Genomic DNA, 16,327 nt, shown 5'->3' on the forward strand with positions numbered 1-16,327 from the left:
ATTCATTTCAATTCAATTGAACAGGGACCTTGGCCGGATTACCATACTATGGGGCCCGAAGCAAAAATGAGCCATAGGCCCTGATAGATATTTGTTCACGGCAGACATTTGATCTTGTTATAGCAGGAAAGCAAAAGGTGTGATCTATAACATTACAAACCACTGCGTTCCATCAGTGAGCTAGTTCCAGGGTGCTGGTGTAATGGGTGCTGGCTCCCTGGCACGGCTTACCTTTTGATGGAGCTGAGTCATCAGTAACAACATGTGTTTCACTTCTGCTTCTCCTGCTCTGACAGATCTAAATGTCTGCTGTGAAGGTCACCAATGTGGTTCCTCTTGCTCTCTATCTACAGTTAGCCAGTTGCCTTATAAGTGAAACTGTTCATTTTGAACGGTAACATAACCCATTGTACCTCAGACAAATAAACATTATAAGAAACAAAAGCACTGCTCTTCGGGTTTTTCAGTCTAACTTATTCTCGTAAAACCAAATCGCAATTTCGAGGCTTTTGACCACACCTTATTAAACTTAAGATGAATACTATTGTCAAGCTGACATTGTTGAGGCAGGTTAGAGACCCTTGGACTGTGCTCTACTCTTGCTAATATGACACTATGATTAGCTATTGTGGCCACAGTGGCTGTTGTTCAGCAAAATGACGTAGCCTGGCTTTCCCGATTCATTATAAGATCAACGTTTTACCTTGTTGTGATATCTCGTGTTCACTTATAACATTTTATTTTAATTGTATTATCCTTGAGTGAACTCTAATCTGTACTGTCCTGTATTTCACTCTTACTCTGTTGCTGTGTTAACTCCTGAATTTCCTTACAGGGATCCATAAAGGTCCATCTAATCTAATCTTCTGGGGCCCCCACATATCGGGTTTGTATATCCCTACTATAGATCCACATCCATAGCAAGACAGAGTCAGGGAAAGAATGCAATAACCGCATAAAACTGTTATATTCTAGTTTAGTGGTGCATGTAATAAATCACTATTAACAACTTTTATTAAAACAAGCTAATTGCCAAGCAGCAAGCGTGGAGTCTTGTTGGCCCATGATGGTCTTGAAAAGTTGCATGCAAAGTACATTTAATAAGATACTTGTGTCTTTGTTTGTGTATACCTTGAAATAATCGTTTTAACTCTACAAGGCTAACAGTGTTTTAAATGATCTTGGTGATGCTCGAATGAACACAAACACAGGCTCCAAGACAGACCTTTCAATGCACAGTGATGTTACTTTGGGTCATGGGGTGTGGACCCCAGGTGACCCAGTCAGGGTTAATCAGGTCTGACCAGCTCCAAGTACTTTGCCCTTTTCATCTCAATGATCCATCTGGTCTTCCTAGGGAACAGTTAACTCTGGCAGGACCAACGCCTCGTGGCTTCGGACCTCATGACCATGTCTGCACCTACGTGGGGTCACTGCTCTGGGGTCAACATTTGAGCAGTCTCTCCTCTTGTAGCCTCCCCAGTCCTTGAGAAAGGGATGGACTGCCTTACTGGTTGTTGCTGCCTGCTCTAACAGAACTGTGTGCTGATGACATCTGTTATGACCCACAGCACCTGGTTGTGGTGCCAGTGATAGCATCCATCTCGCTGGGCTTCTGGCAAAACATATTCTCTAGGGATCCTGGACTGGCTAGGGAGGTACTGTAGAGCAACTGTCAAGTTCTTTGAACGTCAGTCGTCCATTGTTCTTGTCCATTGCTCGCTCCCATAGGCACCAATTACCTTTCTTGGATGTCCTACTAAAAAATACTTCATCTACCACGGCTTGGACCTCCTACTGAACAAGTTGATTACTAATTGTGTTCCTGGACCTTCTAATAGCCAGGTCTTAGGGTAACTAACAAGCCCTGCCTGTCCTGACGCCACTGCTCCCACCAGCACTCTAATGCAGCTGTGGTTTAGCCTGGTCGACTGCCTTGGTCACTTGTCCTCCACATCCCTCCTTTCCTCACTTCAATGCTTGCCAAGGAGGGTTTGGTGTCATTGGAGTCTAAGGTGAACTGCAGTTTGTCCTTGCTCACGTACAAAGTGATTCTGCTGAGGCTTAACAGGGATTGGCTCATCCTTCTAGTAGAGCACTTGTGGTGGTCAGCAGAACCTCATAGACCAGGAGTCACCAGAGGAGTTGAGGCCGAATGCCATGCTTCAAAATAATCTTTGCATCCCTGAATTTCACTGTAATCCCTATTCCTAACTTGCTGCTGGTAACCTAGATTCCTTCAATATCCCTCATGGTGCAGTCGAAGATTCCTAGGGAGTAAGGCGAGGCGAGGCGAGGCAAGTTTATTTATATAGCACCTTTCAACACAAGGCAATTCAAAGTGCTTTACAAAAATGAAACATATTAAAAAAATGGCATTTAAAAACAGTCATTAAAAAGCAAAGATAATTAGGAGGCGTGTGGCGCAGTGGATAGAGCGTTGGTGTTCGGATCAAGGGAGCACAGGTTCAAACCCCACTGCAGTCAGCATGTCGTTGTGTCCCTGAGACACTTCACCCCAAATTGCTCCTCTGGGGATTGTCCACAGTATTGAGTATGTAAGTCGCTTTGGATAAAAGCGTCTAACAAGCAACATGTCATGTAATTAAATAAACATCGAAAGAAAAAATACATGAATAAAAGTTACAGTGCAGTTTAAGATATGAATAGTTCAATTAAAAGCAGCGGCAAGAGTATCACAACTTGTCCCACTAGGGATCGGGGCTTGCCTGGTTTGAAGTCCATCCAGGCCCAGTTGATGAGTCGCTCCAGCTTTAGATGATCCATCTGCAGCTGGAACAGACATTGTTGTCTCCAACAGATCTTTCATTAATGCCGGGGGGGCTGGCGGACACCTGACTTAGGTGGGCTTCACACTCCGCCTCTGCTGATTTAAACAGCATGTTCATGTCCAAAGCAAACAAAACACTGAAGTGGTGCATCCAAGGATGATGTCCTCCACCACCAACAATCTGGAAGTCCCTGATCTTGCCTGGAACGGGGGGTGTTTTTCACTATCTTGTAGGATTGATTGATCCTGACTATTGGCGAGGTCCAGCCCCACAACTGGCAGGTCTCCTCTTCCTTATTAGCTACTAAAGGTCATAGTTTTACTGGTAGAAGTTTCAGTATTAGTGATAAGTATACCTACGGTCATATTTCCATTGATGTGATATTATGGCAAGGATCTTAAAAAAACTACATATTTGTTGTTATTTCATGTGGTATTCTTTATAACCCAATACATTATTTTAGTTCCGCAAACCACATTTCAGTGATGTTTTTGGGCCACAATGAATCATGCTCTGCTTCTCCCCCACATACTCCTACATTTACACATTTACAGACTCTACCAGAGAGAAGTGTTGTCTTCCATGTTGTCCCTGTGTGTGTGTGTGTGTGTGTGGTGTGTGTGTGTGTGTGTGTGTGTGTGTGTGTGTGTGTGTGTGTGTGTGTGTGTGTGTGTGTGTGTGTGTGTGTGTGTGTGTGTGTGTGTGTGTGTGTGTGTGTGTGTGTGTGTATGCGTGTTAAGTGTATCTTTAATAATGTAACAGCCCAGTGATGGGTTGACACTCTCTCTTCATCATCATTTATTTCCCTCCTCCTTCTCATTTCCAGGTGCCACAGAGCCCCTTCTGTGCGTTCTTTATATCTGCTGCAGCCGCACGATGTCTATCTCTCTCTGCTCCGTCCTATTTCTGTTTCCAGGCACAGCTCTCACCTGACAGGCTCCCATTTTTTCTTGGGTGGGTTGATATGTATCTCTCTGCGCCCTCTCCTATCTGCTGGAGAAGAGAGGCACCCGTCCTTCAGCTCCAGCTCATGTCTGTCATCAGACTGTGCTGCCGTTCACTGTGACCCAGAGCAGACAGCCTGGCACAGACACCGTGTTCATCCACGGACATGAAGGGGAAGGACCATGTGGGGCTTTTATTCCTCTCGATAGGTTTGGACCTATTCCTCCACTTTGAGCGGAGATTCTGTCTTTGTAAATACTAGTTTCATTTTGTAACATGGAACACTTATGATGAAGTGGTTAAAAGCAGAGCTCCTGGCATTCAATTCATTTGAAAAAGCTTAGGATAGTTCACCAGTGTAATCTTCTACATTTGTTCTTGAAGTGAAGCTCATTTATGTGCTATTAAGTGTACAAGTAATGCTTTTATACAGATGTTAGTTTGTTCATACTCAGAGCCAAATGAACGTCCACTTCTAGATTACGAAAGCATGCGTTGTCATCCCGCGAAGAATGAACATGACAGCTCCAGTACAGTCGCTTCATAGTGCACCTTTTTTCAGGTAGATTGATGAAAAATCTTTTTGTAATATGACTGACTGATCAAAGTTATGCAGAGCGCTCCAGTCCCAGCTGTGTGCGTCACTTTTTAGTGTCCCTTTTTCTGTTGTGTTTAAAGCTTCATGCAGCGCTTCTTTCATTTGCAGTTTTGTGTTTGCAGCATTGTGTTTATACAGCACGTCTTTTTAAACGCTGCGCATGTTTCGGGCAGGTTGGAGAAGATTTGCATGTGTTTTGGCACTTTTGTGTTTTTATATTGCATCATTTTTGAAAGTGCAGCGTGTTTCTCCTGGAAAAGCGAGGAGGGGTAGTTAGCTAATTGTTTGTGCTAACATGTAGCTACCCATTTCCTTTTGTCCCAAGCTAGAGAAGATGTGATATTACGTGATCTGAACTGGGTTGGAGAAACGATAGACGCACTCCAGACAGTTTAGTAAACGTTTACTAAGTGCACCTGAATTTAACCAGCATTCATTTCTTCTGGAATAAAACTGCACCTCAGGTTTGCTTAATGTCAGTAAGTTTGAGATAATTTGGTAAATATAAATATGTTAGGTGGTGTACCATGTGATCATTATATACGTTGCATTATTGCAATTTAAACAAATCTCCTGTGAGGAGCATAATGCTGCCTGATGAAGTGTTTTCCTTAGAATACGTGTCTACTGGCAGCACATGGGTCAGTGCCAACGCAGGGAACAGTGTGTCCGAAATGCAGCAGAGCGGAAAGAGAGTTTTTGGGGGGATGTGGGGGGGGTGGATGACACTCAAATATTCAACCATGCTGTAGAGTGCAGAATGCATTTCCCTGAGACCCTTTCTTAAAGAAGGAACAGGTCATGTGTGACTTTTTGAAACCAGGATCCTGTTTATGACTTTACTAAAGGTATCAATATATTTAGTATAATCATAAAGTATTCCTCTTGATAGTATAACACAAACTAATAGTGATTGTTTGCATGGATCTCTCTGCTCTGCAAATGAACTCATGACCTTTTGCACAACGCTAAGCTACAAAAATGAAAGTAAATGAAAGTAGCTGACAGGCCCAGTTTTGTTAAGTAGAACACTGGATCAAACGGAGCACTGCTGTGGTTCCCTCCCTCCCTCACCTCTTTCTTCCGCTGTCTTCTCCTCAGTTTCTATTTCTCTCTCTCTAACCAAGTTTTTTCATTTCTATATTTGCCCGAGCACAAAAGCCCTGCAGGGTAGATCCAAACAAAATCACATGCGACATGTTACTATATCTTACACTGCTGCTGTGCTCCACTTTCTGTTCACTGCAGCTGCATGAAGCCTTCCTCTTATCTACGTACTGTAACATGTAGGGATGGGTATCATCTCAAATGTATCGATTCCGATTCCGGTTCTTATCGATTCCCCGTTTCGATTCCAAAATTGTAAAAGAAAGAGGTCAAACGTTTAGATAACAAAAATATCTTTATTCATTTAAGTTTAACTGACATTTTTACAAATAAAAAATATACATGCAATACAAATGTATTACACAATAGCTGTGCTTTATTTTAACTGAGCTATGCCTGTGGCAAGCTATGAACAGGCATTACACTGTGCCTTGTCTTTTTCTTTTTTAGTGTAGTGGAGCCTCACTTTAGAGCGTTTACCGCAACCCATCTTTGGTGTTATGAAGTGACTGAGCTCGTGAACTGTCTACAGGAGGGCAGGGGGAGCCTCGCTGCGGGGCAACTGTGGACCTCTGTCGCCTGTCAGCGCAACTTACATGATGCCGTTTAAAAAAATTAAGGGCGGTGCCGGCCGTCAGCGTACCGAGCCCGCTGACGACCGGCCGTTCTGTGATTCTCCAGAACACACAGATGGCCAGTCCGCCCTTACCCTGTATTCCACCGGGTCACCGCGGCGCAGACGGACCCGGTGGAATACAGGGTCTACCGCGTTTAGGAACCGTTAAGCAGAACCGAAATTGTGTATTTTGTATGGGTACCCGGTACCCAGCATTTTCTTATCGGTTCTCATCTGGAACCGAGTTTCGGTTCTCAACCCTAGTAACATGCACAGTATGTATGCATGGCAGCACTCACATCCCTGACATAATCTCTATTAGCATTGTGTAAGTCTTCTCTCATCTCAAAAAGTAATGATTACCCAAGATGTGAGCACAGTATGAATTGCAATTATGAAAAAGCAGGGCTTCTCAACAAGACAGAATATAAAAATAATCGAAGAAGCGAGCAAATGGACCTTGAACGCAGATTATTTTGATGACCTGTATTCATTTATATTTGGTTGTCCTGATAATTGGCCTCTTTTGGTTGTAGGAGAAGCCATGAAGCAAAATAAGCTTTTCAAAAACAATAAATGTGTTTTATGTTGTTAGTGTTCTTTTTATTTTCAGTCATACTGAATTGATTTGGAAACACTTTTTTTAAGTAGAGGCCCTTTATGTATTGGATATGTTTTATTTGAAGCAATCAACATTTGTTGTAGCCTTCATTGATAAACAACCTTTTTATTGTTCATGAGCAATCATTGTTTTACACATTTGAGTAAAAGGCAATATCTCTACACTTACTACAACTTAGATTTCTCCATCAATTGTATTGAATAACTGTCTTCCCTCTCCTTTAATTTATAATTGAATGGCACTGATAATTCTACTCCGATGTAACAGGATCTGATTTGAATGATGTTAATGTGCTAACATTCAAATGGAAACAAGGCTGGCTCTTGTATTTCAGGCACAGAAGGCCCTTCCCTCCCTGCTGTCTGTCAGAACTGAGTCCTGTCAGGTCGGTTGAAACCGTTTGGCATGCAGGTTCCAGCAGAGCTCCAGAGACACGTCAGGCCTGCTGATGACAGCTGGAGCAGCGCTTTACAGAGCACTGATCCAAGATCAGGTTCAGGGCATAGCTTTGTTTCAGTTGGTCAGTAGCTAGGGTTTTAACTAGTCCGTAGCTAAGTTTGAACTGGTCAGTAGCTGGATTTTAACTAGTCAGTAGGTTGTTTTTAACTGGTCAGTAGCTAGGTTTTAGCTGCACAGTATCAAGATTTTAACTGGTCAGTAACTAGATTTCAACAAGTCAGTAGCTTAGTTTGAACTGGTCATAGCTAGGTTTAAATTTGTGAGTAGTTTGATTTGAACTAGTTAATACCTTGGTGTTTGTTAGTGAGTAGCATGGTTTTTACTAGAAAGTAGCTAGGTTTTAACTGGTCAGTAGCTGGATTTAAACTAGTCAGTAGCTAGGTTTCAATTAGTCAGTCGCTTGGTTTAAATTAGTCATTAGCTAAGTTTAAACTATTCAGTAGCATGGTTTTAACTGGTCATTAATTTGTTTTTAAATACTCAGTAACTAGGTTTTAACTAGTCAGTATCAAGGTTTGATCTAGTCAGTAGTTAAGTTTAAGCCGATGAGTAGCTTGGCTTTAACTAGTCAGTAGCTAGGTTTGGATTGGTCAGTAGGTTGGTTTAAACTAGTTAATACCTTGGTTTTTCTTAGTGAGTCGCTTGGTTTTTACTAGTAAGTAACTAGGTTTTAATTGTCCTGACCAAAGATAACTATTCAGAGCAACCTGTTCTTAGGATTAATTTGCGGGATGAATATGGCACTTGCCCCTGATTGGTTTACCTAACAAAATAAGCAACCCATGTTTGAGTTAGTGAATGAAATTAAACAAGATGGCAATTTACTCTTAAAGGTGGGGTAGGTAATTCACTTCAGAAACACTTTTTGTTATATTCCATGGAATGCTCTTAACATCCCAATAGCAATGAATACATGAAGTGCTTTGACAATAAATACATGAAAAAAATGTCATCTGTGGAAGCCGTAGTACTGTAAAAAGCACGACCAATCATTTTAGCCGGCCCGGCTAAAATAACTGGATGGCCTACCTGCCTGTCAGCCTTCCATCTGTGCACAAACTTATCTCGTGCCCTCATTGGTCATGTGCGCGTTCGTGTGTGTTGGAGGAGGGGCTCTGTAAGGAAGTCTGAAGGAAGGGGCATTTTTTTTTCGGCTGTGTATTTTCAAATTCTAGCGCACTCGAGCTGGTTTCTCCAAAATGACATACCCTACCTTTAACATCAGGCTGAGTTCTGAAAAACGGTCCAGAGCAGCAACAGTGTTCAAAGCTGCAACGTTTTTAAAGAATGAAGTTACTTTTTGTCCTGACATTGTTTTGATGTTTTCATTAGGATCAAATCTGTGGATCACCGGATTGTGTTGGCCTCACTCAGTGCTCTTTAGCCTGCAGATAGACCCTCAGCCCCACACATGCTGCTGTGTCTCACATCTGTTAATGACGATAGTGAGAGTGGCTGGGCTAGTTCCAGCTAAGGCTTTAAACAAAGGCAGTTATGAAGTGGTGTGGGTGAATGAAGGAGAAGGATCTGTAAGTGCCTGCTCGTGCGATGGTACTGATAGGACTTCAGGGGGCCGCAGGCAGCATCTGATATTCATGGAATCTCTCAGCAGTAAGCCCTGGGGGTTGTTCTAAAATAAAGCACAGGCTCACAGTAACAATGAAATGAGGCAGAAACATCCAGGGCAGAGAGTCCCAGTCCGATAATACATTGTACTTTCTTACCAATTTAAATGTTCTGCATTTAAAAAAGAGTTCCTCTGGTGCATGTAGAGCACTTGCTTCTCATTAGTAACATACTGTACTTTGTCTAGCCTTAAAATGTTATTAAAGTCAGGTGAAATAAAATGACTGAGTTGTTGTCATTTGAACTACTTATATTGATAGAGCAACCTGGATTAAGTTAAGTATGATAAACAAAATTCTAAAACATAAGTACAACTAATTTGTGTTAAGTAAATACAAGCTAATTGTGTGAAGTAAAGACAATTTAAGTAAATCAACACATATATGTTAAGCAGATAAAACATAACTATATGTAGCATTTCATTACAACGCTATGGTAAGATTGAATTAAATGCAAGAAGTAAGAATTAGTTTAATAGTATTTTTCCCATTTACTGAACTGATTTTCGTGCAACTAGATTAAGTCAATATGATATTTTACTAAGTGGTAGAAATATGGGCAAATCTGATCTAAATATATATGAAGAAGCAGGCGAGTGTCCAGCATCATTCACATTCACACCATCTGCCTCATATTGGGACGATGAGACCTCCACATTACTCTGCTGCTGAATGGCACTGCGCAGAACCGCGAAGGCGGGACTTCAGAACAGGCTATAAGGCCTCAAAAAGTCCTTGAGGGGACCGTGATTGGCCGCGCTGGTTGCCAGGTGACACAGGGCAGCATGTTTGGCTGCGCAGGTTGCTAAGTCACTGCAGGGCCACACAGTTGGCTCAACAGGCTGCCAGGATCTCTGCAGGCAGAGAAATGTGCCGGTGGAGAGCGGAGATAAAATATGACCACTACAACCACAGACCTCTCTGGAACAGTATGTCGCTTTGAAAGACCAGTACAATTCTTAGACCATTTTAGCAATGGCAAATAAACTTCATTTTGAGTGGAGGGAAATATAATTAACAATTTATGACTACATAATTATGAATCCATATCAATCTTATGTGCGCCCATTCATTGGAAATGGGGGTTTCTTCATACACTTTTGCATTACCTTGACTGCGTGATCTATTTGTTTCCCCTTTCACTCTGGATTAAAAGTTGTTCTCATTTCTATGTTTGGTCACTAGCCATTATAAGGTTTTTTTTAACATTATCTTTAATTATTTTCATTTTTCTTTTGTTGAAAAAATTCACCTCTATTTTTGAAAAACCTTCTCATGTCTGTCTTTTAAGTACAGAGCTGGAGTGAGTGCAGGGTTAGCCTAGCTTAGCATAAAACCAGTCTCGATAGTGTGTATTCTGCATGACTCCGGTACAGCGATGCCTCGTAAAAAAGACGTAAACTGTTACAGCCTTGTTAAACATCAAATAAATAAAATAATAATAATAACTTGACATCCAGCTTGCTTTACACCATGTTCCCCGTAATGTGTATCTAATTGCGCTCTATATATAGCGCAAAGGCTTCTTCAATAAATATTCAAAACAGGAACAGAGAACATGAAGCCTTGTTCCCCCCGTCATCACATCTGAGCGGGATATTTCATCAGAGCAGTAATCCTTTCATCATTCCTCCATGGAGTGCAGTCTCCAGACACATTTTGACACCAAATTGCTTTTGTTTATATATTTTAAGACATAAAGTACGTCGGCAGCAGTCCGCAGCTCTGTGAACACACATGGCAGCAAGACGTCCACAGACAGGTGACACACACACACACACACACACACACACACACACACACACACACACACACACACACACACACACACACACACACACACACACACACACACACACACACACACACACACACACACACACACACACACACACACACACACACACACAACTCTCTGTTGAACTGGAGTGTGAAATATGACCGGTCGCTGCTTTCTAACACACCTGCTGTTTTAACCGTCTGTCCCTGAAAATCCTGCTTCCCTCTGTTCCCCATTTCTGTCCGTCTGTCCACCCCTCTTTCATCTTCCGCAAAAATACCAGCCCCCCCCCCCCCCCCCCCCCCCCCCGCCCCAGCTCCCCATCTACACCCAGTTATTTCTATGACATTTGAACATTTGCCCCCAGGATTTGAATTGGAAAAAGTCAGATTTGATTTAAAAATCCAAGAGCAGCCCTTTAGAGCGGACTCCAACAACACTTGTAGACATAAATAGGTGATTGAATGATTTCTTTAAATGTTGCATTTACATGTTGATTGAAGAGAGGCACCTGGCCTGTGCCACAGAACATTACAAGTGTGTAATGGCTTTCTGTTACCATCCTATCAAAAGATGGTCTCCAGTTTGTGTTTGTGTTAACCTGATGTAGCCGATACCCTCCTCACTCTCCTTTCCTGTAGCAACTCATTAAGGGAAATATCTGTGTTATATTTACAGCAGGTGGAAACGTGCTACAATGGCCCAAACTATTTCATTAGGAGAAACGCACTGCACTTGTAAAAAATGTTGCAATTGTAAAAACATCCATTTGCCAAAACACATGCAAATGAAGTATTTAGAAAACATTCACCAACTTGATGAAACATGCACAGCATTGAATAAATGCAGAACGCTGCAAGAAGCGCAAAACAAAACAGAAATATGATCACATGATTCCTTCTGATATTATTGGAGATCTGCTGTAGGTCACTAAGCTAGCTAACGTAGCCATTTCAAATATTCTGACAAAACACTTAAAATGATGAAACAGACTGACTCCAACATGTCTGTTGTTGTTTGGTCAGGGCCGCTGGGAATATTCTTTTCAAGAAAAAATTGGGAACGAAGCAAGGTAAGGTAAAGTAAGGTAAGGTATTATGTATTTGACTTTGAATTAAATTAAATTTGAACACAATTGGACAAAAATGCATATCTTCAGACCTTGGTCATCAAACCTTACAAAAACCGTACAATTCTGTAGGGTCTTCTTTTTGATGGATTGTTAATGCTGTATTGGCTAATCTGAACTCTTTAAAAGGCCTTGCATTTTATCTTTTTGATGTGCCCTGCATTAAGTTAATGTCACCATCTCTTATGGCTTTTCTCCCAACCCTGCACAGAGCTGATCCTTTAACTTCCTGTTGTCAGTCTCCCCTGCTCTGGCACTGCGGAGAGTTGAATGTAATAACAGTCATGAGTTCATCCATGCAGCTCATTGTGTGCTGGGGGGTCGCAGCAGGAGAGGTCACCCTCCCTGCAGAACTCTCTAGTTAATTGGGTCCAGATAGAGAATGTGTCATTCCTACTTCTCTTTCTCCTCACCAACATCTCAGGTCCTCACTCACACAAGTTCTACCTTTAACCTTCGTTACGCCGAGTTCCCTCTCATTTCTTCACACTCTTTCTGCTCTATTTCCCTCCTCCACTTGCCCTATCCATCCACTGTCTCGTTTGCCCACTCGCCCATCTCCTTCTCCTCCCCCCCCTTGCAGCTCCTCTCTCTCCTCCATGGTTCCCTCTGCTCCTCCCTGTTGAATGTAATAACGTTAATGTGATCTGCAGTGCGTCCATAAAACACACTCTAATCTCCGCGGCTGTCAGTGTGCATGCGGCTGAACCTGTTCAGCTATTCCTGGCTTCTCTGTTCATCGTGGTTAAAGTGACTGTGTTATCACTGGAGAGCTGAAGGCTTTGCAGCGCTCTGAGTGCAACTGTTGCAAATCTGGGAAGATAGAATAATGCGTTAACAGTAACTTGATGTAACACACCCTATCATAGGTTCTGTTTCACCTGGAAATCAAATGGAAGGGATGGCTATCTGATTACGTCTCCCAAGCAGTAATCAGAACACATACAACAAAAGGAGATCTAAGCTGTGTCTCCCCCCTCTCATCATGGGCAATGTCAGATCACTGGCTGATGGAATGGACGAGCTAACAACGTCACGATATCTTCACGGAAACATGGCTGCACCAGGATATATCTGAACACACCGTTTCCTTTGTTGGCTTCCAGACTGTTCTGTTCGATGAGGATGCACCAAGAGCTTCATCATGTCTTCACCATGAGTCTGAGTCTTCATCTTGTCTTCACAGCCTGAGTCTTCATCATGAGCCTGACACTTCAACATGTCTTCATCATGAATCTGAGTCTTCATCATGTCTTCATCATGAGCCTGAGTCTTCATCATGAGCCTGAGTCTTCATCATGTCTTCATCATGAGCCTGAGTCTTCATCATCTCTTCACCATGAGCCTGAGTCTTCATCATGAGCCAGAGTCTTCATCATGTTTTCACCATGAGCCATGAGTCTTCAGAGGGCCTAATATTATGGTGCAACTGTCACAAAACCTTATTCCCCCTGGGATGAATAAAGTATTCTGATTGGTTGAAATGAATGAGGTGAAACTAACTAGTGGAGGGACTGCCAATAAAGTCATTGCAAAGGAAATGTGAACATGTCACACAATAGGTAAGCCAAACGTAAGGTTTCTTTATCGGAAGTTGAAACAACAACGCGATGGGACAAATGCACTGGACTGGACAAAATCCTATATGTAAATGTGTATGTAGGTTATGTTCAATTTCCAACTGTATCGACTGTAATAAGCAGTGAAAAGCAGTCTGTTATGTCAACATAAAATAGGTTATACTGTGTATATCTGAGGGTGACAGTATTGTTGCACAACATAAGCCTTCTAACAATAACAGAACAATCTTAACATTACCTTCAGACCTTCTCTGAGACCAAAGGTTATCTTCCAAAAGGATGTTGACAGCCTGGTCACATGACCAGTCAATCAGAAAGTCCCCACATATCTTGCAGATTTTAAACTATATTTGGTTATATAATAGCAGTTGTGGGATTAGCCAGCGCCACCGGCTGATGTGAACAGTTTGGACTTCCGTTGTGTAAAAGGCGGAGGCGTGTGGCTGTGTCCCTGAGACACTTCACCCAAATTGCTCCTGTGGGGATTGTCCACAGTATTGAGTATGTAAGTCGCTTTGGATAAAAGCGTCTAACAAGTAACATGTAATGTAAAAGTAAACTCACAAGAATGCAGATTGAGAAAGGCTTACACACAAACACACTCACAGTTAGTGTGTACAGGATATGTCTGATTATAATTATAGAGCTGTTTGTAGCGTAACAACGCAGTAATGCTGCAGTCAAGTGTACCCAATTGACCATTTGCTTTGTGTTCAATCTGCTCACCTCAGCAGCACTGCAGTAAAAACAGTACCATTCTGTTTTAAATATGCATGGCACTGTGGTGCATGCTTCATCATTTGGACGTATTGCCACACAGCACTCACTGTTGATCTCAGTTAGCAGCAGCAGCATGTGCTAGCCTTTCCTCAGGGCAGAGTACAGTACAGGTGGTACTGCCTGCAGGAGGCAGGAGAGTCTGGACATTGGAATGCAGCTCAGATCTCGGCTCTCTGCCCTCAGGCGAGGCACTTAACCCCCGCTGACCCTCACAAGCCTCAGCCAGATGAAGGGAGAAGCATCTGACGGGCCAATGAATCACAGCATTAATAACAGCATCAGAGAGCGGGACAACACAGAGCTGTATCACACATGAGACTGACAAGCTGCTGAGGTCATTCTGAGCACTGGAGCTCTGCCCTCCTCATGCTAATGAGACAGGGACTCTGAGATATGAAACTGTCAAAGCACATATTTTACTCTTCGTTGTAAATTTGACAAATTAAATGAAAAAGACATGACCTTCTATGTCCTGCTTGGAAGTAACCACATTACATTACATCATTGGGAACAAAAATACTCTTTTAAATTAACTTACATTTGGAAAAGAAACATCTGTAAATCATTTATTTGAGGTCAATCAACTTAAAAGTCTGAACAATTGAACAGCCCTTATTTAAAGTGGACCTATTATGCTATATTGGAAACATATATTGTAGGGCCATACCTATACAAAACTTCACACGTCTGTGAAGTTTTTTGCTTAAAATCCCAAACAATTCACCCGTTGTAGCCATGCCTCATACTGCTCATACCCCTCTATTACAGCCCTGTTAGAGAAACGCGGATTTTGGGTCCTTATTGTAGCTTGAACAAAAAAAAAAGAGGAGGCGGAGCTAATGCCTGATCAGAACTCTACCGGAGATAAAGTTAAATTCTGCTGTGATAACACACCATCCTGTTCTAAACCACATCAAGGATTATTTCTGAAACAGTATGGAGCTCAAATGCTTTTTCTCTTGCGGTGAGTTCCTTTTTTTATTTCCTGCTTTTTAAACACATGTGCTCTCCAGCAGGGGCTCCCGGCCGCGAAATAGCTGTGAGTTTATCGTAATATTTGCAGAATTAAAAATATATAAAAATATTTTATCATAATATTTTTTTCAGAAAACTATGGAATGATGGAGGTTATTTTCAGTGTTTTGTCTAATCCTACTCTGACCTCTCGCTACTGTGGCCCTCGGTCAGAGACACATAAGTCATATGGCATCTTAAATCAGTTGGCCATAGTACGTTAGCTGTTAGCCTGCTCCTCATTCCTCGCTGTCTTGGTATCTTGTTTTCTCCCTTACTCATTTATTAGTCTTCATTCATTGATGATGACACAAAACATGGCGTTTTAATTTAAAAGGACGGCAGTGGCTCAGTCTGTAGGGACTCGGCTTGGGAACCGAAGGACTGCAGGTACCAAAGCACCAAACCGAAAAGACTGGCAGCAGGGGTTGCTCTGTGACATCTCCATAACAGAAATATTGTGTTAGTATGTATATATGCATTCACACCTAATGTGTATAGGTCCTGTGCATGTGTATGTAAAAAGTGTATTTTCCCTTGGGAATAAACAAGGAGACTTAAGGGATAAGGGTATGGTTAAGGGATAAGGATAAGGGATCACTCTATAGGATATGAAAATATGTTTTTCATATGTATGTACACCATCAAGGTATAAAAGAAAAACATATTGAACTATTTTGGTGTGTTTAGGCAATGGGAAAGACCTTGTGTAGGTGATACATCTAACATGTTCATAACATATAACAAAGAGTACCATGATAAGAATAGATGAACGTGAGTCAAATATTCTCTCTTTTCTGGTTTGGTGCCATAACAGCCTATTGTAGTGGCAAACTCTATATGTAGTGCAAACTTTCACTTTATATGATGTGCAAACTTTATATGATGTGCAAACTTTATGTTACCTAATATGGTAAAACCAAATGCAGTAGTTCCATGATGATGTATTTTAATTCATGTCCTTTGTTCAACTTATGATTAACCTTAAGAATGTCTGGGGGGGAGACACAGTGTCGTGAGCAAGCTCCTTAGGAGCATCTGTGTGTCAGGCACAGTGTCTTGAACAAGTTCCTGTGTTTGTTCCCTGTCCTACAATGAGTTCCTGATTTCTCAGTTACATCTGTCTTTAACCCACAATGACTTCCTGCTGTCCTCACTTGTAACTGTCTTTGACCCACAATGAGTTCCTGCTTTCCTCACTGCCATCCGTCTTAAACAAGTTCCTGTTTTTAAATAGTTCCTGATTTACAATATTAGCAGTGTATAGTTTCTGTTCCTCT

The sequence above is a fragment of the Trematomus bernacchii genome, unplaced genomic scaffold, assembly GCF_902827165.1.
Source record: "Trematomus bernacchii unplaced genomic scaffold, fTreBer1.1, whole genome shotgun sequence".
NCBI lineage: Eukaryota > Metazoa > Chordata > Actinopteri > Perciformes > Nototheniidae > Trematomus > Trematomus bernacchii.